At 41.8% G+C, this 24,054-nt stretch overlaps 1 protein-coding gene across 11 annotated transcripts in view; it reads left to right on the top strand.

The window, feature by feature from the left end:
- Positions 1 to 24,054, top strand: part of LOC109237713 — a 72,428-nt gene that overhangs the window by 9,672 nt on the left and 38,702 nt on the right. The window lies entirely within an intron of this gene.

The raw sequence follows: 24,054 nt of genomic DNA, 5'->3' as shown, positions 1-24,054 counted from the left end.
GGTTCGCAAAACTTGAATCGCACGGGAATTGCTTGCAAAATACCATGCTATTTTTCTCTCAACTCTTGTTTAATTTCAGCATTTGTGTGTCACCCGTAAAAGAGAACATCCCGAAATATATAGTGCTAGTAGAATAGGATTAACTAGAGTTCTAATTCTATATTATTCCATGGTGGAAGAGTTCTAGTTATCCTCAACTTCTAACTCCTTCCTTATCTAGGATAGAGTTCTCTTCAAGTAATGAGTCATGCTCCTTATCAATTGTGCAACCTTTTCGTTCAGGAGATATCACATATAACTACTTATGCTTGTCCTCTTTACGTGCATGCCTTGTCCTTGAATCTGCCCGTACGCTGTGTACACTGTGTATGGATCTTGTTCACACATGTGTTCCTTTGTCAATCATCAAAAAAAATTTACTCAGGCCTACAAATTCCCCCTTTTTGATGACGACAAACTTTGTGCTTTTCATAAGCATGAAACCTATTTCAACTCACCTCAACATTGACACAATGTTAGAACACTTTCTATTTTAAAGTCACAAATCATCAAGAACCAGGTTTATTACGTTATAAACATCACAGTCCAAAGTAGAAAGCACAACATATCTTCCCCATTTTGGCATCATCAAAAAATTGCATAATTATGTTAGATAACCATATTTTAGCAAATCTTACTCATGGCCATTTAGGTTACTTCAAATGTAATCACAGAGTCACGTATCACTTATCAATCTAAGGATATTAGGCACTTGAAGAATACCTTCATTCTTCTCCTTTTCCTATGCAAGCTTAGTCTTGAAAGCATCCCTCTCAATTTCTACTTTAGCCAGCTTCTTCTTCGGCCTCTCAGTCTCAACATCCTTAGCCCCACTCTCCTGCTACAAGGCTATCACTTTGATGTACACAGGTGTCACGCCCCGAACATGGGCCTGGACGTAACACGACACTCGGTGCCTGACTACACGTGACCGAGCGAATCAACTAGCTGGCTGAATCAACATGTGATATCATAATATACTGAATGCGGAAGATAACTAACATATGCTGATATATTGAAAGTCTGAATGATATAAATCAAAGTGTAAAAACACTAATACAAGTCTGAAACATATATGTAGTCAACATTGCTTAACATGAAAAGTATGTGACTCTGTCTAACTGTTACTCTAGTCTATGAAGCCTCTAATGAAGTATTAAAAATACTGACTGTCTGAAAATACTAAAGACTGTAAGCTAATTATAATTTCCCGAAAGAACTGGGGATCACCAACCAGCTGGTACGAGAGTCATAGCACTCCGAATCGTCAACCTGTAACTCATTATCTGCATCGTGAGATACAACCCCCGGGCAAAAGGGACGTCAGTATATTTGAATTGCACTAGTATGTAAAGCAACTAAAAGAAAGAACTGTAAATGCTGAAACTAAAACTAAGTTGATAACTGAGAATTGATCATTCATAACTGAAATGATCACTTTTGAAACTGAAACTAAAATGATAACTGATACCTGAAATGATAACTGATAACTCATAACTGAAATGATAAGTAATAACTGATAACTGAAATGATAACTCATAAATGAACTGAATAAAGGAACTAAGGATATGAATACTTCCTCTTCTGAATGACGAATAACCTGTTTATCTGAATATTAAACTGTGGCCTCGGGCCCAAGATATATATATATATATATATATATATATATATATATATATATATATATATATATATATATATGTGTGTGTGTGTGTGTGTGTGTGTGTGTGTGTGTGTGTGTGTGTGCACAAACTGCGGTCTCGGGCACAAGTATACATATACATATCTGCGGCCTCAGGCCCATAATGCATAAAGTATAAATTGCGGCCTCAGGCCCAAAGATGCATAAAGCATAAACTGCGGCCTCATGCCCAAATACAGGTATTCAACATTCAGGGATTTAAAATCAGGAACTGAGAATCATACTGCAATACATGATACTGAAATGCTGAATCACACTGAGTTACATGATACTGGAATACTGAATCACACTGAGTTACATAATACTGGAATACTGAATAGGATTAGACCGAGACATGTACTCTTGAACTGATTATGAACACTAAAACTTCAATTTTTTATGACATGTTGAGTAATCAATACTGAGACTCGGGGGGCATCAATCCCAAATCTCTATATTGAATACGCACTGAGCTCACAACGTTCAGAATGAAAGTCATGAACGAGTTATGAAGCTAGAGAATATAAGTTTTGCAACTATTCAAGGAAATAGGCTTAACTATATTCTTAAGGCAATTAATAACGTTGTAAAAGAAACGTAGTGTAGGGAATCATTAACATTCCCAAGCATAGAGAGTTAGCCTCACATACCTTGACTATGGTCCTTTAAGCATATCATAATGTTCGTCACCTCTTTCAACGATAATCTATGTCAATATATATCAAGAGGAACCAATATTAGCACTAATTCTCATGTCTTAGTCACTTAGGAATTTTATCAAACACCTTATGACATAAAGCCTCAAACCCCTTAGTAATTGGTCTTTTCTTCACCAAGTTCTCATTATACTACTTCTAGGTGATTCTACAATCCCAAATAGATGTAACTAGCACCATTTCTCATAACCCAAATGTTTAGAACAATCATAAGTCAACAACCCAAAACCCTAGCATAGTTCATATGGTTCTCTTTATAAAACCCATTTACTATTTTTCCAAAACTCATCAATTCATAGCTATAAATGGTTAGGGAGTAGAAACATTACCTCTTGATGTTCAACCTTCTTAAATTCGAGTTCTAGGGTTTCTTTCTCAACAATGGTGCCCAAGTTGAATATCTAATGATTTGAAGGACTTAACTATGTTAATAAGGTTTTGGGGAATTGAAATCAACTTAGAATCATAACTAGAACTTACCTTGAATGATTGAGGGACCTTGGGGAAGTTTGGTTCTTGAGAGTTCTCCTTCTAGAGTAGGTTTTCATGTTTGGGGGTGTGGGGGACGAGTTATGGCCTTTAAATAGGAGGACATATCCCAAAATTGAAGAGGAACTAAAAATAACTCGGATAAGCAGCACTGGCGCGAGGCACCATCAGGGGCGCCAAACTTACTGTGCAAGGCGCCATGGAAGGCGCCAAAACTATAGTGCCTTGAATTGTCTGGGGTGCTAAGGACGATGCCGTGGATAGTGCCTTGCACTATCTGTGGCGCTGAACTTACAGTGCCTTGCACTATCTGTGGCACTGAGGATGATGCCGTGGACAGTGCCTTGCACTATCTGTGGCGATGAACTTACAGTGCCTTGCACTCTCTGTGGCACTGAGGACGTACCTCCCATAAACTTAGTCGATTCTATCAAATTTTATGCACCTCACTCTCGGTCTTGATTGTAAAAAAATTGTTTCCATCCATTCTCATCCCGATGGGGCTTCACATGTCTAAAAGATTACATTAATACTCATTTAACGCATCCACAACTAATCCGGATTTACGGGGTGTTACAACAGGAACCCTCTTGGATGAACCAAGTTGTCATGACCCAAAATCCAACTACACCTAACCCAACCCTCTAGATAATCCAATTAATATCTAATTCTAATGAAATTAATAAAAACTATCAAATAGAGAATTTAACTAAATCTTATACATTTTTCAAAAACTGGTAGTATAAATCATGAAATTCTAAGAATAGAGTTTACAAAGCTGGTATGATGTAAATACAACATCTGTTTGAAAAATTCATAAAGAGAGCTTTATGAATCTAAGGCTATCATAAACAAGAGGCAGTTACAGCAGGACCACAAATACATCTTCAAATCCAGCTCCAACCGAATACAGCAACATCAGCAGCCATCATCTGCACGCAAGGTGCAGAAGTGTAGTATGAGTCAACCTACCCCATGTATTCAATAAGTAACAAACATAATCTTAGGTTGAAAGTAGTGACGAGTTGGAAGAAAGGTCGGGCCCAACATCCAATAGCCAACAACAGTTCACAACAACTCAAAGCAAGTAATTAAAGAAGTAACTCAAAGATAAAATACTCAGCTTTTTCATAGTTTCCCAAAAAATAGTTCCACTTTTCAAGTATGTCAATGAAAACCCAAATCCTTTACCAAAATTGTGTAAAATATGAATAAGTTTGAAAATTATAAATGTTTTTCCCAAAAAGCCTTCCCACAATAAATAAAATATTTCATTTTCTTACCAAATGGCAAATGTGAAATACCTTTCTATATATGCCCATATTTAAATGTGTGAGAAGTCATGAATGACGTGATATCATACAACATGTGGAAAATGCATATCTATGCATGTATGTCATGTGTGCATGTCAATGCCATGTATCTCAGAGATGAACTCATGTACACACTCTCAGAGTACTCAATCTCAGTGTCTCACAATTTCTGCGCATCATGCTCTATCACTCAGTATTGTATATGTCCAATCCGGCCTAGGGAAGATCCATCCTAGAATATATACATCAACTGACTAATAGTCGCTCAGTACTGAGTAGGGCACAATCTAGCCCGCAGGGAAGATCCATCCACATGAATATAAATTCTTCGGACCAGATCAATGTCCAAGGAAGATCCATCTCCAATATAATTAACCGCGCTCAATGGGTATGTGTGCAGACTCCGAAGGGACTCCTTCAGCCCAAAGTTATCATAAATCAGTATTGCGGTATGCAGCCCGATCCCATATATTTAATCAATATAACATGTTGTGGTGTGCAGCCCAATCCCATAATATCACTCACAATCATTCCCTCGGCCTCGCTCAGTCATCAATCTCTCCAGTCTCTCAAGCTCATAATGCCATGAAACTAGCCCAAAATGAGGATATGATATGCCAATGAATGGTAATAGAGACTGGAATATGATATGCATATGAATGCGTATGACTAAGTATATAACGCAATGAAAGCAGATAACTCAATAGCAGAAGTGACCTTAGTGGTTCCAATAGGATAATCATGTAGCCTAGACATGGTTTCTATCATGGGTCACAACTCAATAGCTCAAGTAGGTAGAAATTTCATAGTTACAGGTAAGATCAGGTAGCTACACTGTACCACAGAAATAACGAAGTCACAATTCACACAGTGCACACCCATACGCCCGTCACCTAGTATGTGCGTCACCTCAACACTAATCACATAACACGTAATCCGGGGTTTAATACCATCATCACTAAGTTTAGAAGAGTTACTTACCTAAAATAGTGAAATACTTTATTCCAATAAGCCTTTTTCTCGTGAATTGGCCTCCGAATGACTCATATCTAATCACAATTAGTTCGATTCAGTCAATACAAGTTATATGAATTAATTGCATATGAAAATTGCCGGTAAGGCCCGCAACTCCGAACCCGACAAAAGTTACGAATATGAATGTCCATCCAACCATACAAATTTCACCAAATTCCGACATCAACTCGATCCTCAAATCTTAAATTAAAGTCTTTGAAGATTTCTACCATTTCTAACCCAACCTTTACCCATTTGAATTTAACAATCTTCCCACAATCTTATTTGGTACATTTATGCATAATTAATACTCTTACACACAAGAATAACACTCCTAATTAACCATCTTCTAACCAAATTCGAAATTAAAAACTAGGGTATGGAAACTTACCTCTATGATGATGAACTTGAGGAATTTCTTGTTAGAGGCTTGGACAAGATTTTGATGAACAAAGTTCTTGGGTTTCTTCCTCTCTCTAAAATTGCTCTCCACTGTCTCTAAAATATCAGAAACCCCCAAAAAATAAACCCCAAACGAGTTAAATTAAATGGGGGTCGGGTAAAAACAAACCACATTTGCACTGCCACACTGCGTGAGGTGCCGCGGTAGTGAAAAATGTGTGTGATAAATATTTTTCAGAGTGTTCTGGAAATTCTCACATGTGCACCTCTTGCGGCGCCACGGTAGTGTAAATTTCTGCCATCCTTCAGTAATATGGTCATAACATCTTGTAGAATATCCAAATGACAAATGGTTTGAAGAATTAGAAACTAGACTCGAAGGTCTTTTATTTGATAGGTGGTGCATTACATAACTCTTTACATATATGTAGATATGCCCGTCCAAAGTTTGGTCTTGTGCGTACTCATTTGGAACTTTAGTCTATCATGTAATTTTCCAACTTGACTTAGACTTAGGACTCTCCTTAGACCCCCCAAATCACTTATAATATGCCTCATGTACTTATTATCATACCCAATTGATATACATAATATTAATACTCCTCATCTGCACACAAAATAGTATATTTAGCGCACATGAACTTTGTTAATATCTCTTAAGTACTTTGAAATTTGCCGGAGTGTTACATTCTCCCCTACTTAGGATCATTTGCTCTCGAACGAGAAGTAGAGTCCGCCCCTAAACACATAACATAACTTATCTCTTCTTCCGCACATCTCAATCTCAAAAATTTTTACTAACTCCCAAATTTTTCAGAAATTTTGGAAGAGTCTTATTTTTAATTAGGCCTATCCAATTGCCAGAGAATCACCAAAACCATCCTAACAACATATCCACAACTCGACAAAGCATCATAATGCATATTAACAACACTAATCTCAATATTACAAGCATTATATTATCAAAATTGATACCTTGACATGAGTTGATCCTTTTAAATCATAACACATATAAAATATCTTCCGAGTTACAATTTTTTGACTATAAAATCAAGTGAGAATATTTTCTTTTCGTAACACTTTTGGCCTTAGTCGAAAAGGGCTCCTCGACTCACAAACTTCGATATAACACATTCACAAAGGCAATCTGAACTCCTAGACTTATCTAACAAGGATGACAATTAAGTACCTCTCATAGGCCAATTCCATTAACTTTACCTTCAGTAGTTTTCACCGGAATGATACACAAAAGATTTCCAACTACCTTCATTAGACATAGACACATAAAAATACAGAATACATGGAGGACAAAAATAGGGAGACATCATACTCATAGTTTAGCATATTCCCTTCATGATTTTATAAAGCATGATGTAACTACACATACTTTACCCTTATTAGAAATTCACATAATATCCTCATGGAGAAAATATTGAGAATAACCCATTCTCTTTCTTCAACTCTAAATCTCTACGCCGAACACCCGAACTAAACCTTTGGCGACCTCCAACAATTACTCTTAGATATTCTAGTCTAAAAATGACCATAACCCTATATAAAATCACACAACATACTACATAACTCGCATACTCGCACCACCATTCCCGATCACAGTAACTACCAAAAACCAACCAAGTACTAGTATTAAACTCCACATTCCACAGAACCGCATTCCAAAACCTTCTTACACTGCCGATATTATTCTCCCAAATATAGAATAATCAAATTTGATAGTACCCATTCTAGGTCCAAATGACCTTATATCGCCAAACATAACTATTTCAGCTATTCCAGTGTAATTCTGCCATTCTAGCACAGGACATTATTTAAAACCAACTCATCAAATCCTATGAGAAGGCCATCTGTGTGTGCATGCACACAATATTTTTCAAATTGCCCGATAAGGAAATATCATAGCATGCAAAGGAAGGAAACAATTAAACCAATAAACTATCGAGGAATTGCAAATCTCGCATGCTACATATACAACTCATATGCTAACAATGGTACCTGTATGGACAACTCACATGCCAATAATGTCAATATATTTGCACAGACAACTCGCATGCGAAAAATAGAACCCGCACGGCCAAATCACATGCCAATAATATAATCCGCCTAATATAGTCCCAGGCCTCCATTCCAATCATATCATATGGGAGCATTTAAACATGTATACATGTATATGATGAGTGAGATAAGACTTTTATGTTCTTGGACTGGTATAAGTGACATGCTAAAGTGTAAGCATGTACAAAGCGTGCTATCGTAGCTCAAATCGAAAATCATTCATCATTGAGGCATTTATCAAGTTCGTTCATGGATTTTAACCCCTATTTAGCATCAAACGCATCTCAAATAGCCCACGCAATGTTACAAATATGAGAAACACAATAGCTTAATGCTTAAAAGTCAATTTCAGGCTTATTATAGCCTAAACACAATCTGAGTATGGATAAATACCCCTCTAAAAGTCCTCAATGACTTAACCATAACACGTAATATTATCTATTTAACTTGGCCACACCTTCATAGTCTGTGGCCCCGAAACAATTTGCTTCTGAGAACTCCAATCCCTAAATTCATAGAATACATGAGCCACCGTAACTGATCACAACTCCAACATTCGAATGACTACATCCTTAATGCACGATTATCCCACTAGCAATACTTCCATAATTCTTCTGTGCCACATAACAATAATTTGAAATCAGCAGCCTATCAACCAGGTGAGTACAACAATATCAATGAACATCTGTAAGTCAAAACACAATGCGCCTTTTGAAATGCACACCATTCTCAGCAATTACCGAGCAGTTATAACATTCTTCTAAATGTCTGAAGCTGACCATGTTATCCATAATTCATGACCTTCCCTTCAAAACAGAACTGACACCTTGTACATGCAATTCTCAATGCCACAGGACACACCGCCTCTATTAGACCACCATATGAAAAGTACGAGAATTTCATATCAACTCTGAGTCACCAGTAGAATACATACTTGATTAGTTAGAAATATCCCACATGTTCTCTTCCAGGATGAAATCATAATACACAACACGTTCCTCACACCGATAGAAAATTTTCGGCTCAAACCATGGTAAAAACCATCAAGAACACTTTGAAATTTGTTTGCACATAACGAAGCTATCAAAGCTGAATTCCTCTAACTCAACCAAGCCATGTAGGTTACCAAACCCAAGAATATTGCCACCAAAACATCTGTAGAGCCTTATCGCATCATAATTACCATCATAAGTATCACAACCGAGACACCCACTCTGAAAAGACCTTATGTGAACTTAATTGTTCTTTTACCTGTCTTATATTGGAATGTAGCATCTATAGTCATACTGAATTACTACGAGTCCCAGCATCATCAAATGCAAGCCTCAGAATCTATCCATACACAATCCCAAAATTTATATTTCAATTGCTACATATAATTATCGGACCCATTAGAACCTTCTCAGAAATCACCCACTCTGCTCAATTCTAATTTGCGCTGGCCAAACGGGCAGAATGATATGTGCCCCATTAATATACAAACAAGTAACCTTGCTTTAACACTACCGATCAAATTCATCCTTCATGCTCACTACATCATTCACAAAAAATCTTAATCGTTGCATGATTTTTCATATTTTCATAATTGCATTATGTCCCGTACTAAGGAAATTTCCCTACTTGAGTCATCCTCGATCTCAGCCCATGCTGTCATGACTGCTCCTCAAGTATGTCTCGGACCAAAACCTAAATATAACCTATAACCATAAAATCAATTTTTTCAATAGCATGCTCCCCCACTAGGCTCAAAGCCATAGATCAAAATATTTAATAATTTACAATACTCATATTCAATTACTTCCATAACACCGTAGTGCGATTTAACTAAATTCTTCACAAGCTCATGCAATAAAATCCATGTAGTACTTCAATTCATTTTCTAAGACCGCATTCATTCTCGTGATAGCCAAGTCAACTTTCTCAACTAATTTAAATTTAAATCTCGACACATATAACTAACATGTTTAGCCTCAAACTAGCATCTTTCTATACCCTTTCATAGCCACAATTACCATGCAATTATTTAATCTCCCTAAGTCTGAACTCATTTACAATTCGTGAGAATTTCATTTGTCCTACAATTTAACCACGTGATAGATGATTCAAAACTAATTCAAGACTATAAGTCAAATCAAGACATTTCAAGCAAACTCCTTTCATCACAATCAAACCATCTCAACACATCCTGTAGTCACCACATACTCGTCATATAGCCATTCGACCGCTCATCGAGACATATATTTTAACTCATAAGGACATTATCAGGCACATAAGTCCAATGCACAAGTTTTCACAACTCAAACTACCGAGCCTAAGTTGTGGTCTACACCTGGCCTCAAGTCATCCAGACTAGCCCAACACAAAAACACAGAAAACACATCTCGTACCTCGTTCATAGAACAACACACTATCGATGCACAACTAATACCGAGCGTTCACATACGCATATGAGTGAGTGGAAGAAATTCAAGGAGGTACACTTCAAACTGAATCAATGTCACACAATAGGGAAAGAAAGATGGAAAGTTTTATCCTAAATGTCTTGTAGCCTCTCGAAGATAAGTAGGAACGTCATCATACCGATCTGCAAGACTCTACTAGACACTTGCTCATGACTCGTGAGACCTATGTAACTTAGGGCTTTGATACTAGTCTGTCACGATCAAAAATCCAACTAGTCGTGATGTAACCTAAACCAACCCGATTGATAAGCCAATTAACAACTATCCAATTCTAATGAAACTAATAAAAATAATCGAACAGAGAAGTTAACTGAATCATATACATTTCCCAAGAACTGGTAGTACAAATCATGAGCTTCTAACAATAGAGTTTACAAAGCTGGTATGAAGTAAATAAAATATCTGTTTGAAAAGTACATAAAAAGAGTTTTATGAAACTCAGGCTACCATACATGTATATCTTCAAATCCAGCTCTAATTGAAAACAGCAACATCAGTAGCCATCATTTGCACGCAAGGTGCAGAAGCGTAGTATGAGTACAATCGACCCCATGTACTCAATAGGTAACAAACCTAACCTTAGGTTGAAAGTAGTGACGAGCTGAAATAATAGTCGGGCCCAACATCCAATAGCCAACAACAATTCATAACAATGCAAAGCAAGTAATAAAAGAAGTAACTCAGAGATAAAATACTCATCTTTTTCATAGTTTCCCAAAAAATATTTCCGCTTTTTAAGTATGTTAGTGAAAACCCAAATCCTTTACCAAAATCTTCCAAGATATGAAAAAGTTTGAAAACTATGTATTTTTTTCTAAAAAATCCTTCCCACAATAAATAAAATGTTTCATTTTCTTTCCAAATAGCAAATATGAAATACCTTTCTATGCCCATATATCAATTTGTGTAAGAAGTCATGAATGATGTGATACCGTACAGCAAGAGAAAAAATGCATCTATATGCATGTATGTCATGTGTTCATGTCAATGTCATATATCTCATAGATGAAATCATGTACTCACACTCTCAGAGTACTCAATCTTATTGTCTCACACTTTCTGCACATCATGCTCAATCACTCAGTGTTGTATATGGTCAATCCGGCCTAGGAAAAATCCATCCCGGAATATATATATATATATATATATATATATATATATATATATATATATATATATATATATATATATATATATATATATATATATATATATATATCAACTGACTAATAGTCGCTCAGTACTGAGTAGGGCCCAATCCAACCCGTGGGGAAGATCCATCCCCAGGTGTATAAATGCTTCTGACAAGATCCATGTCCAGGGAAGATCCATCCCCCAATATAATTAACCGTGCTCACTGGGTATGTGTGCAGACTCCGAAGGGACTCCTTCAGCCCAAAGCTATCATAAGTTAGTAGAACCGTTGCGGCATGCAGCCTGATCCCATATATGTAATCAATATAACATGATGCAGCGTGCAGCCCGATCCCATAATATCACTCACAATAATTCCCTCGGCCTCGTTCAGTCATCAATCTCTCCAGTCTCTCAGGCTCATAATGCCATGAAACTAGCCCAAAATGAGGATATGATATGCCAATGAATGGTAATAAAGACTGAGATATGATATGCATATGAATGCATATAACCGAGTATATAACATAATGAAAGAAGATAACTCAACACCAGAAATGACCTCAGTGGGTCCCAACAAAATAAGTATGTATCCTAGATATGGTTTCTAACATGGTTTACAGCTCAATAGTTCAAGTAGGTAGAAATTTTGTGGTTACAGGTAAGATGATCAGGCGCTATGCAGTACCACAGAAATAACAAAGTCACAATTCACACGGTGCACGCCCACACGCCGTCACCTAGCATGTGCATCACCTCAACACAAATCAAATAACACGTAATTCGGGGTGTCACACCCTCAGCACTAAGTTTAGAAGACTTACTTACCTCAAAACATGAAAATATTTACTCTAATAAGCCATTTTCTCGCGAATCGGCCTCTAGACGACTAGTATCTAATCACAATTAGTTCGATTCAGTCAATACAAATTATAAGAATTAATTCCATATGAAAATTTTCCCAACAAAATCCGAAATTACACCCAAATATTATCAGTGGGGCCCACATCCTGGAACCCGACAAAAGTTATGGAATATGAATGCCTATCCAACCACGAATCCAACCATACAAATTTCACCAAATTCCGACATCAACTCGACCCTCAAATCTTCAATTAAAGTCTTTGAAGATTTCTACCATTTCCACCCAACCTTTACCCATTTGAATTCAACAATCTTCCCTTAACCTTATTGGTACACGTATGTAAATTTAATACTCTTACACCCAAGAATCACACTCCCAATTAACCATCTTCCACCCAAATACGAAATTAAAAACTAATGTATGGAAACTTACCTTTTTGAAGAACTTGAGAGATTTCTTGTTGGATTTCAAGGCTTGGACAATATTTTGATGAATAAATCTCTTGAGTTTCTTCCTCTCTCTAGAATTGTTCTCCCCTATATCTAAAACATCAGAAACTCTTAAAAAAATGAGCCCCAAATGAGTTAAATTAAATGGGGTTCGATTAAAAAAAACCCATATTTGCACTGCTGTGCCACGTGGTGTGGCGCGATAGTAAAAAAATGTATATGGAAAACATTTTTCGAAGTATTCTCGAAATTTCCACAGGCGCGGCGCATAGGACGCTGCGGTAGTGTAAATTTCTGCTAACTTTTGGTAATTTGGTCATAACATTTTGTAGGAGTGTCCAAATGACAAACCGTTGAAGCATTAGAAACTACACTCGAAAACATTTTAAAACATTTCATTTGATATATTGTGCATCACATAACTTCTTACATATATATAGATATGCCTGTCCAAAGTTTGGTCTTGTGCGTACTCATTTGGAACTTTAGTCTATCATGTAATTTTCCAACTTGACTTAGACTTAGGCCTCTCCTTAGACCCTAAATAACATATAATATGCCTCATACACTATTATTATATCCAATTGATATCCATCATATTAATAGTCCTCGTCAGCACACAAAATAATATAATTAGCGCACATCAACTTTCTTAATAACTCTTAACTACTTTGAAATTTTCTGGGGTGTTACACATGTTCTTTGGGAGCATCATGGACTTCATAGTCATAAGCAGTCAAGGTGTTTGCCCTAAAGTAATCTTTGCTTGTGCTAACATCCCATTTCTTGAGGGGAACCTTGAAGTGAGCAAGCACAACTGTGAGAATGAACACATAGGGTATGGCATAAGTTTTGGTTCCAATGAGTATGGCATAAATTTTAGCTTCTTGTAATTATTGTACCCTTTAGCAGGTACTCTTAAAATTTCTCCCAATTCCTTGGTATCAAAGCTCACAGTCACCCCGTTCACTACACTGGTTACCCTGCCACTCTTGATCTCAGAATTAGCCATGAACTTAACAATTTCTTCTTGAGCTAGTTTTCCTTCCATATGAAGGACCATATCCATCCATCCATGAAATTCTAGCTTCTCCAGTACGATCAACATTCGTCCTCCTCCAAGTCCTTGAGGAGTCAACCCTTGAAAATTATTGTTTTTCCAAACTTACCCATTTTGTCATGTTCTTCATTTTTCATCAGTTTCTTCTTCTTCTTCTTCTTCTTCTTCTTCTTCTTCTTCTTCTTCTTCTTCTTCTTCTTCTTCTTCTTCTTCTTCTTCTTCTTCTTCTTCTTCTTCTTCTTCTTCTTCACATTCCTTGTTTTCCTGGAAGACCTAGTTCTTTTTTACAATGTAGTATGCTCTATATCAATAATTTTTGAAGGGGGCTTCTTTTTAGAAGTCATTATTTACTTCACTTTTGTCACGACCCAATTCCCACCCGGTCGTGATGGCGCCTCTCGTGAAGACAAGGTCAGCCGACAGAACAATCGACACTACTTTTGATAATTTCTTAGCATAAACAAATTTAAACCATAGATACTGATTAATCATAAGTGCGGAAATAAACGTAACATAACGGGGAAAAACCATCCCAACTCAGGCCGATGATCGGGGTGTCACAAGTCACGAGCTACTACAGAGTTGATGAAAATACTACAAGTCTGGAAACATAGTCTGAAGATGAATAAAATATGCAGAAGATAAGGAAGAAACGGGCTGTGGACGTCGATAGCTACCTCGTCTCTCCTAGTCCGCCTGGTCTAGAAGGAAATCAGCGCTCAGGTACGAACTCAGCTGTGCCTACTTCTGCACACATGGTGCAGGAAGTAATGTGAGTACTCCGACCCAGTGAGTAATAAAATTAAATAACGACTGAGAACATAAAATCCCACAAGGGCACAAATAATGCTATCTCAAGCAGCAACATCAGATAAACAGTAGAAACCAGTGTAATATAGGAAGAAAATCTCTTTGAAAACAATTAATAAAACAAGTATGCTCAAGTATGGTCAGCCATTGTTACCTGACCGATCAGCCATTGTTACCTGACCAAACGCGTATTACAGCGCCATTGTTACCACTGGTCAGTCATTGTTACCTGACTGGTCAGTCATTGTTACCTGACCAAACGCGTATAATAGTGTCATTGTTACCACTGTTCAATATTTAATCACTCTAGATGGGTACCCGCGCTCACTGTGGGTGTGCAGACTCCGGAGGGGCTCCTACAGCCCAAGCGCTATCAACAAGGCCTGAAAGCCTGAACAATATCAATACGAGGCCTGAAAGCCTCCTCACCTCACTCATCATGCCCTTACATAAGGCCCTCGGCCTCAACCAGTCCAGAAATAGTCAACAGCCCCTCGGGCAACAGTAAAGCAATAATACTCAGCTCGAACAATAGTTCAAATATCAGTTTAAAGCTCCAATTTTGAGTAAATATGGTTGAGTTCAAGAAACAGTGTAAATCACATGGATTGAGTTCAAATAATATTTCAAACAGTGAGGAAAACAGTGATGCTAGTTCATAAAGAGTTCAAACAGTCGGCAATAAGCCCCAAATATGGCAATAAGCCCAAATCATAGTGAAAACAACAAGTCATTGCTAATATGCGGTAAAATATCATCCGGGCTGGACCAAGTCACAGTCTCCAATAGTAAATGACCCCGCGCTCGTCATGGAGCGCGTGTCTCATCTCAACATAGCACCAAGTTGTGCAAGTCCGGGGTTTTCAAACCCTCAGAATATCATTTAAAACCATTACTCACCTCTAGCCGGTCAAAGTCTAGCTCGCTATGCCTTTTCCCCTCGAATCGACCTCCTCGCGTGTCGAATCTGATCAAAACCACAAGAAATACATCACAATAGGCTAATGGGTCATAACCCAATCAAAAAGACTCGAAAAATATCAAAAATCACGAGGTTGGCAAAACCCGAGCCCCGGGCCCACTTCTCGAAAAATTACGAAATTCACATCTCCGGATTCCNTTAAAGAGACTAAGTGCCTCATTTCCAACTAAACCAATCCAATTCTACCTGATCATCTCAAATACCGATACTGAAATGTAGAGAAATATAATATGGGGAAACAGGGCGGTAACTCACGTGACGACGGGCCGGGTCGTCACATCCTCCCCAACTAAAACAAACGCTCGTCCTCGAGCGGGTCAAGAAACATACCTGGAGTCTCAAACAAGTGTGGATATCTGCTCCGCATCTCCCGCTCGGTCTCCCAAGTAGCCTCCTCCACGGGCCGACCTCTCCACTGTACCTTCACTGAAGCTATATCCTTTGACCTCAACTTTCGAACCTGACGACCCAAAATAGCCACTGGCTCCTCATCATATGTCAAATCATCATCCAACTGAACTGTGCTGAGGTCCAATACATGAGATGGGTCCCCAACATACTTCCGGAGCATAGATACATGAAATACCAGCACTAGACAAGTTGGGTGGCAAAGCAAGCTCATAAGCCACCTCCCCAATCCTCCTAAGTATCTCAAAAGGGCCAATGAACCGTGGACTCAGATTCCCTTTCTTTCCAAACCGCATAACGCCCTTCATAGGCGAAACCTTCAACAAGACCTTCTCGCCCACCATATAAGATACATCTCGAACCTTCTGGTCCGCATAACTCTTCTGACGCGATTGAGCTGTATGAAGTCTCTCCTGGATCACCTTCACCTTCTCTAAGGCATCCTGCACCAACTCTGTCCCCAATAGTCTAGCCTCGCCGGGCTCAAACCAACCAACCGGAGATCTGCACCGTCTCCCATATAAGGCCTCATACGGCGCCATCTGAATACTGGACTGATAGCTGTTGTTGTAAGCAAACTCTGCGAGTGGCAAGAACTCAGCCCAAGAACCTCCAAAATCAATAACACAGGCACGCAACATGTCCTCCAATATCTGAATGGTACGCTCGGACTGCCCGTCCGTCTGAGGATGAAATGCGGTACTCAACTCTACCTGTGTACCCAACTCTCGCTGAAAAGTCCTCCAAAACTGGGAAGTAAACTGAGTACCTCTATCTGAGATAATAGAAACTGGGACCCCATGCAACCGAACAATCTCCCGGATGAAAATCTCTGCCAGCCGCTCTGAAGAATAGGTAGTACACACCGGAATGAAGTGCGCGGACTTGGTCAGCCGATCCACAATCACCCAAATCGAATCAAACTTCCTCGAGGTATGACGGAGACCGACTTACAAAATCCCTACGTATACCTCTCCCACTTCCACTCTGGAATATCCATCCGCTGAAGTACACCACCGGGCCTCTGATGCTCATATTTGACCTGCTGACAGTTGAGACACCGTGCTACATAACTCACAATATCCTTCTTCATTCTCCTCCACCAGTAATGCTGCCTCAAATCCTGATACATCTTCGCGGCACCCGGGTGAATGGAATACCGCGAGCTGTGGGCCTCCTCTAATATCAACTCCCGAAGCCCATCCACATTGGGCACGCAAATCCGGCCCTGCATCCTCAACACGTCGTCATCATCAATAGTCACATCTCTGGCATCATCATGCTGGACTCTGTCCTTAAGGACGAGCAAATGCGGATCATCATACTGGCGCTCTCTGATGCGGCCATACAAAGAAGACCGAGAAACCACACAAGCCAACACCCGACTAGGCTCCGAAAGGTCTAATCTCACCATCCGTTTGGCCAAGGCCTGGACATCAACTGCAAAAGGCCTCTCCCCAACTGGAATGTACGCCAAACTACCCATACTAACCGCCTTTCGGCTCAAAGCATCGGCCACCACATTGGCCTTCCCCGGGTGATACAAAATGGTAATATCATAATCCTTGAGTAACTCGAGCCACCTCCGCTGCCTCAAATTAAGATCCTTCTGTTTGAACAAATGCTGAAGGCTGCGATGATCCGTATATACCTCACAAGATACGCCATATAAGTAGTGCCTCCAAATCTTCAAAGCATGAACTATAGCAGCTAACTCCAAATCATGTACAGGGTAGTTCTTCTCATGGGGCTTCAACTGACGAGAAGCATATGCAATAACTCTACCCTCCTGCATCAACACACATCCGATCCCAACCCTCGAAGCATCACAATATACAGTGTAAGAACCTGAAGCTGATGGCAACACCAACACTGGAGCCGTGGTTAAGGCTGTCTTGAGCTTCTGAAAGCTCTCCTCACACTCCCCAGACCACACAAATGGTGCACCCTTCTGCGTCAACTTGGTCAAGGGTGAAGCAATAGATGAAAAACCCTGGACGAACCGGCGATAATAACCCGCCAAACCGAGGAAACTCCGAATCTCCGTGGCTGAGGATGGTCTAGGCCAACTCTGTACCGCCTCTATCTTCTTTGGATCAACCTGAATACCATCACTGGACACCACGTGCCCCAGGAAAGCCACAGAACCAAGCCAGAACTCACACTTGGAGAACTTTGCGTAAAACTTCTCCTCCCTCAATCTCTGTAATACCACTCTCAAATGCTGTGCGTGCTCCTCCTGGCTACGCGAGTACACCAGGATGTCATCAATAAAAAAAATCACAAATGAATCCAGACACGGCCGAAATACACTGTTCATCAAGTGCATGAATGCTGCTGGGGCGTTAGTCAACCCAAAAGACATAACTAGAAACTCATAGTGCCCATATCTCGTCCGAAAAGCAGTCTTCATAATATCTGAGTCCCTAATCTTCAGCTGGTGATAGCCTGAACGGATGTCAATCTTGGAGAATACCCTCGCCCCCTGGAGCTGGTCAAACAAATCATCAATACGGGGCAGGGGATACTTGTTCTTCACTGTCACCTTGTTCAATTGCCTGTAGTCAACGCACATTCTCATTGTGCCATCCTTTTTCTTTACAAACAAGACCGGTGCACCCCACGGCGACACACTCGGACGAATTAATCCCTTATCTAGGAGCTCCTGAAGCTGATCCTTTAGTTCTTTCAACTCTGCTGGTGCCATGCGATATGGAGGAATAGAAATGGGCTGAGTGCCCGGCACCAGATCAATACCAAAATCAATGTCCCTGTCCGGCGGCATGCCCGGCAGGTCTGCTGGAAACACATCAGGGAAGTCCCTCACAACGGGCACAGAATCAAGACTAGGAGTCTCAGCTCCAACATCTCTCACAAAAGCCAAATATGATAGACAACCCCTCCCAACCATCCGCTGGGCCTTTAGGAAAGAGATCACCCTGCTAGGAACATAGTCAGTCATACCACGCCACTCAATCCTCGGAACACCCGGAATAGCCAACGTAACTGTCTTGGCATGACAGTCCAGAATAGCATGGTACGGAGATAGCCAGTCCATACCCAGAATAACATCAAAATCTACCATGCCTAACAACAATAAGTCGACTCGGGTCTCCAGACCCCCAATAGTCACCAGACAAGATCGATATACATGATCCACAATAATAGTATCACCCACCGGGGTAGATACATGCACAGGTAAAGCAAGACACCCACGGGTCGTACCCAGGTGATGAGCAAAATATGAAGACACATAGGAATAGGTAGAACCGGGATCAAATAAGACAGAGGCATCCCTGTGGCAGACTGAGATAGTACCTGTGATAACAGCATCTGATGCAATAGCGTCTCTCCTGTCTGGGAGAGCATAGAATCGTGCCTGGCCACCGCCCGATCGGCCTCCCCCTCTGGGGCGACCCCTAGCTGCCTGACTCTCACCCCTAGCTGGCGGGGCGGGTGCTGAAGAGGATGGGCCAGAAGACGAGGGCTGACCCCTCTGCTGAGACTGACTACCACGGCGCCGAGGACAATGCCTCCACATGTGCCCAACCTCCCCGCACTCATAACAGCTCCCGGGTGCTGGAGAATGGGACTGAAGGGAACCCCGCACATCAGAGTGACTGGCTGACGCACTCGGTCTGGAGGAACCCTGAACAGATGGAGCTCGTGATGAACCCTGAGCTGGAAGAGCGCTGAGAGATGGCTGGCTCTGCTGATAACCCTGATGACCTCGGCCGGAAGATGACCCACGATACTCAGAGCGAGCTGACTGAGGAGGCCTAAATGAACGACCTCTGCTCTGCTGGAACTGACCCCTAGACGGAGCACCACTGAAGCTACCAGAACCTCGAGGCCTCTTGGCCTCCCTCTCCTCTCTGTCCTGACGGTGAGCCATCTCAATATCACGAGCAATATCAACTGCATCCTCAAAGGAAATACCTAGAACTCTCTCTCGAGTCATCCGAACACCGAAGGTGATAGTTAAGTCCATCTACAAACCTCTTGATCCTCTCTCTGTCGGTCGGGACTATCCACGAGGCATGACGGGCCAACTCAGAAAATCTTGCCTCATACTGGTCACAGTCATGTCTCCGTGTCGAAGCCACTCGAACTGCCTGCGCAGCTCCTCTCTCTGAGACTGTGGTACCCACTTCTCCAAAAAGATAGTGGAGAACTCCTGCCATGACAAAGGCGCTGCACCTGCCGGCCTACACCGCTTATACGACTCCCACCATGTGAAGGCAGCCCCAGTGAACTGAAATGCGGTGGATGCTACCCCGCTGGTCTCCAAAATCCCTGCTGTCCGAAGCATATGCTGACACTTGTCTAGAAATCCCTGGGCATCCTCGCCCTGAGCACCACTGAAAAATGGAGGCTGGAGCCTACTGAACCTCTCAAGACGACGCTGCTCATCGTCTGGCATAACTGGGACTACAAAGTCCTGAACTGGTGCGACTGGTGCAACTGGTGCTGCTGGTGCAACCGGCTGAGCTGGAGCTGCTCCCGGTGTCTGTAAACCCTGCATAACCTGCTCCGGTGTGTGAGCGGCGGGGGTCTGACTGCCTCCCCCGGCCTGAGAGGTAGCCGCTGTAGCAGTGGCTGAAACTACCTGGGCTAGGCCAGTGCAAACTAATAGTATCTGAGCCAAGGTCTCCTGGAGACTCGGAATCACAATGGGCACTGCCGGTGCCTGCTCAGGTGCTGCCGGAATGTCTGCAGCTGGGGCCTGATCCTGAGCCGGAGCAACTGGTGGAGCAACAGGTGCTGCCCTCACTGGTCTGCCCCTAGCACGAGCACGACCGCGTCCACGGCCTCTAGTGTCCTCAGTAGGTGGTACCGGTGGTCGTCCGCCTCGTCCTGTAGCGCGGGTCCTCGCCATCTGCGAGAGGATAGAACACAGAAGTTTAGTTCTTGGATTCAAAAAAGTCGCACGACAAGAATTTCAAGAATGTGAAGTTTTCCTAAGGGTTCTGCAGCCTCTCGAGGATAAATACAGACGTCTCCGTACCGATCCGCGAGACTCTACTAAACCTGCTCATGACTCGTGAGACCTAGTAACCTAGGCTCTGATACCAACTTGTCACGACCCAATTCCCACCCGGTCGTGATGGCGCCTCTCGTGAAGACAAGGCCAGCCAACAGAACAATCAACACTTCTTTTAACAATTTCTTAGCATAAACAGGTTTAAACCATAGATACTGATTAATCATAAGTGCGGAAATAAACGTAACATAACGGGGAAAAACCATCCCAACTCAGCCCGATGATCGGGGTGTCACAAGTCACGAGCTACTATAGAGTTGATGAAAATACTACAAGTCTGGAAACATAGTCTGAAGATGAATAAAATATGCAGAAGATAAGGAAGAAACGGGTTGTGGACGTCGACAGCTACCTCGTCTCTCCTAGTCCGCCTGGTCTGGAAGGAAATCAGCGCTCAGGTACGAACTCAGTTGTGCCTGCCTCTGCACACATGGTGCAGGAAGTAATGTGAGTACTCCGACCCAGTGAGTATAAAATTAAATAAACGACTGNAATCACGAAGTTGGCAAAACGAGACCCCGGGCCCACTTCTCGAAAAATTACGAAATTCACATCTCCGGATTCCTCGTCTCGCCACGAGTCTATACATATCAAAATTATCAAAATCGGAGTTCAAATGCCCTTTCAAATCCCAAATTTTCATTTCAAAAACCAAGCCCTAGTTCTTCCAATTTTTACCCAAATTTCCAAGAATTAAGGTGGATTCTTCAAAAAAAAATGACGTTTCTAGGTCACGAGACTTACCTCCAATCGATTCCCGTCAAAATCCTCTTCAATTTCTACCAAAAAGCTCTTAAGGTGGTCAACAATGGAGGAAATAATGAATGGGGTCGCGGATGAAATAATATAAAAAACCCCTCTGGACGCCCAGGTTTTACCTTACGCGAACGCGGTCAACACCCCCGCGTTCGCAATGAACAAATTCCGTTGACCACAAATTACCTCTACGCGAACGCGACTCGAGGTCCGCGAACGCGATGCTCCAGCTCATCCTCTTACGCGAACGCGTTCAACCAATCGCGAACGCGATGCACAAACCAGGTAGGGCCCCAGGCCCCTTCTACGCGAACGCGACGGTCTGCACAACTCCTCATCGCGAACGCGCTCCTGAGGCTGCAAACGCGAAGGTCTGCAACAGCTGGGCAAAAATCTGCAATAACTTCCAAGTTCAAAACCTCCGTTAAGCCCTCCGAAATCACCCCGAGGTCCCCGGGACCTCAACCAAAGGCACCAACATATCCCAAAACATCATCCAAACTTGTTCCAATCATCAAAACACACCTAACAACACTGAAATCATCAATTCACATCGGATTCAAGCCTAAGTTCTTCAAGAACTCCCGAAACACGCATTCGATCAAAAACCCAACCCAACGACGTCCGAATGACCTGAAATTTTGCACACACATCACAAATCGCATATCGAAGCTACAAAAACTCTCGGAATTCCATTCCGACCCTCGGATCAAAATCTCACCTGCCAACCGGAATTCGCCAAAATACTAACTTCGCCAATTCAAGCCTAATTCTACACCGGACCTCCAAATTCAATTCCGATCGCACTCCTAAGTCACAAATCACCTCCCGAAGCTAACCGAATCACCTGAAATCACATCTGAGCCCTATAACTCATAAGTCAACGTCTGGTTGACTTTTCCAACTTAAGCCTTCCTTAAAGAGACTAAGTGTCTCATTTCTTATCAAAACCAATCCGAATCAACTCTAACACTCCACATACCGATAATGAAACATGAAGAAGCATAAAAATGGGGAAAACGGAGCGGTAACTCACGTGACGACGGGCCGGGTCGTCACATCCTCCCCAACTAAAACAAACTCTCGTCCTCGAGCGGGTCAAGGAACATACCTGGAGTCTCAAACAAGTGAGGATATCTGCTCTGCATCTCCCGCTCGGTCTCCCAAATAGCCTCCTCCACGGGCCGACCTCTCCACTGCACCTTCACCGAAGCTATATCCTTTGATCTCTACTTTCGAACCTGACGACCCAAAATAGCCACTGGCTCCACATCATAGGTCAAGTCATCATCCAACTGAACCGTGCTGAAGTCTAACACATGGGCCGGGTCTCTAACATACTTCCGGAGCATAGAAACATGAAATACCGGGTGAACTCCCGACAAGCTGGGTGGCAAAGCAAGCATGTAGGCCACCTCCCCAACTCTCCTAAGTATCTCAAAAGGACCAATGAACCGTGGACTCAACTTTCCTTTCTTTCCAAATCTCATAACGCCCTTCATAGGCGAAACCTTCAACAAGACCTTCTCGCCCACCATGTAGGATACGTCTCGAACCTTCCGGTCCGCATAATTCTTCTGACGCGATTGAGCTGTACGAAGTCTCTCCTGGATCACTTTCACCTTCTCTAAGGCATCCTGAACCAACTCTGTCCCCAACAGTCTAGCCTCGCCGGGCTCAAACCATCCAACCGGAGATCTACACCGTCTCCCATATAAGGCCTCATACGGCGCCATCCGAATACTGGACTGATAGCTGTTGTTGTAAGAAAACTCTGCAAGTGGCAAGAACTCAGCCCAAGAACCTCCAAAATCAATAACACAGGCACGCAACATGTCCTCCAATATCTGAATGGTACGCTCGGACTGCCCGTCCGTCTGAGGATGAAATGCGGTGCTCAACTCTACCTGTGTACCCAACTCTCGCTGAAAAGTCCTCCAAAACTGGGAAGTAAACTGAGTACCCCTATTTGAGATGATAGAAACTGGGACCCCATGCAACCGGACAATCTCCCGGATGAAAATCTCTGCCAGCCGCTCTGAAGAATAGGTAGTACACACCGGAATGAAGTGCGCGGACTTGGTCAGCCGATCCACAATCACCCAAATCGAATCAAACTTCCTCGAGGTACGAGGGAGACCACTCACAAAATCCATAGTAATCCTCTCCCATTTCCACTCCGGAATATCCATCTGCTGAAGTACACCACCGAGCCTCTGATGCTCATATTTGACCTGCTGACAATTGAGACACCGAGCTACATAACTCACAATATCTTTCTTCATTCTCCTCCACCAGTAGTGCTGCCTCAAATCCTGATACATCTTCGCGGCACCCGGATGAATGGAATACCGCGAGCT

This window comes from Nicotiana attenuata, unplaced genomic scaffold (genome assembly GCF_001879085.1).
Source record: "Nicotiana attenuata strain UT unplaced genomic scaffold, NIATTr2, whole genome shotgun sequence".
NCBI lineage: Eukaryota > Viridiplantae > Streptophyta > Magnoliopsida > Solanales > Solanaceae > Nicotiana > Nicotiana attenuata.
Note: the sequence above shows the minus strand (reverse complement) of the source record. Positions and strands in the feature narration are given on the sequence as shown.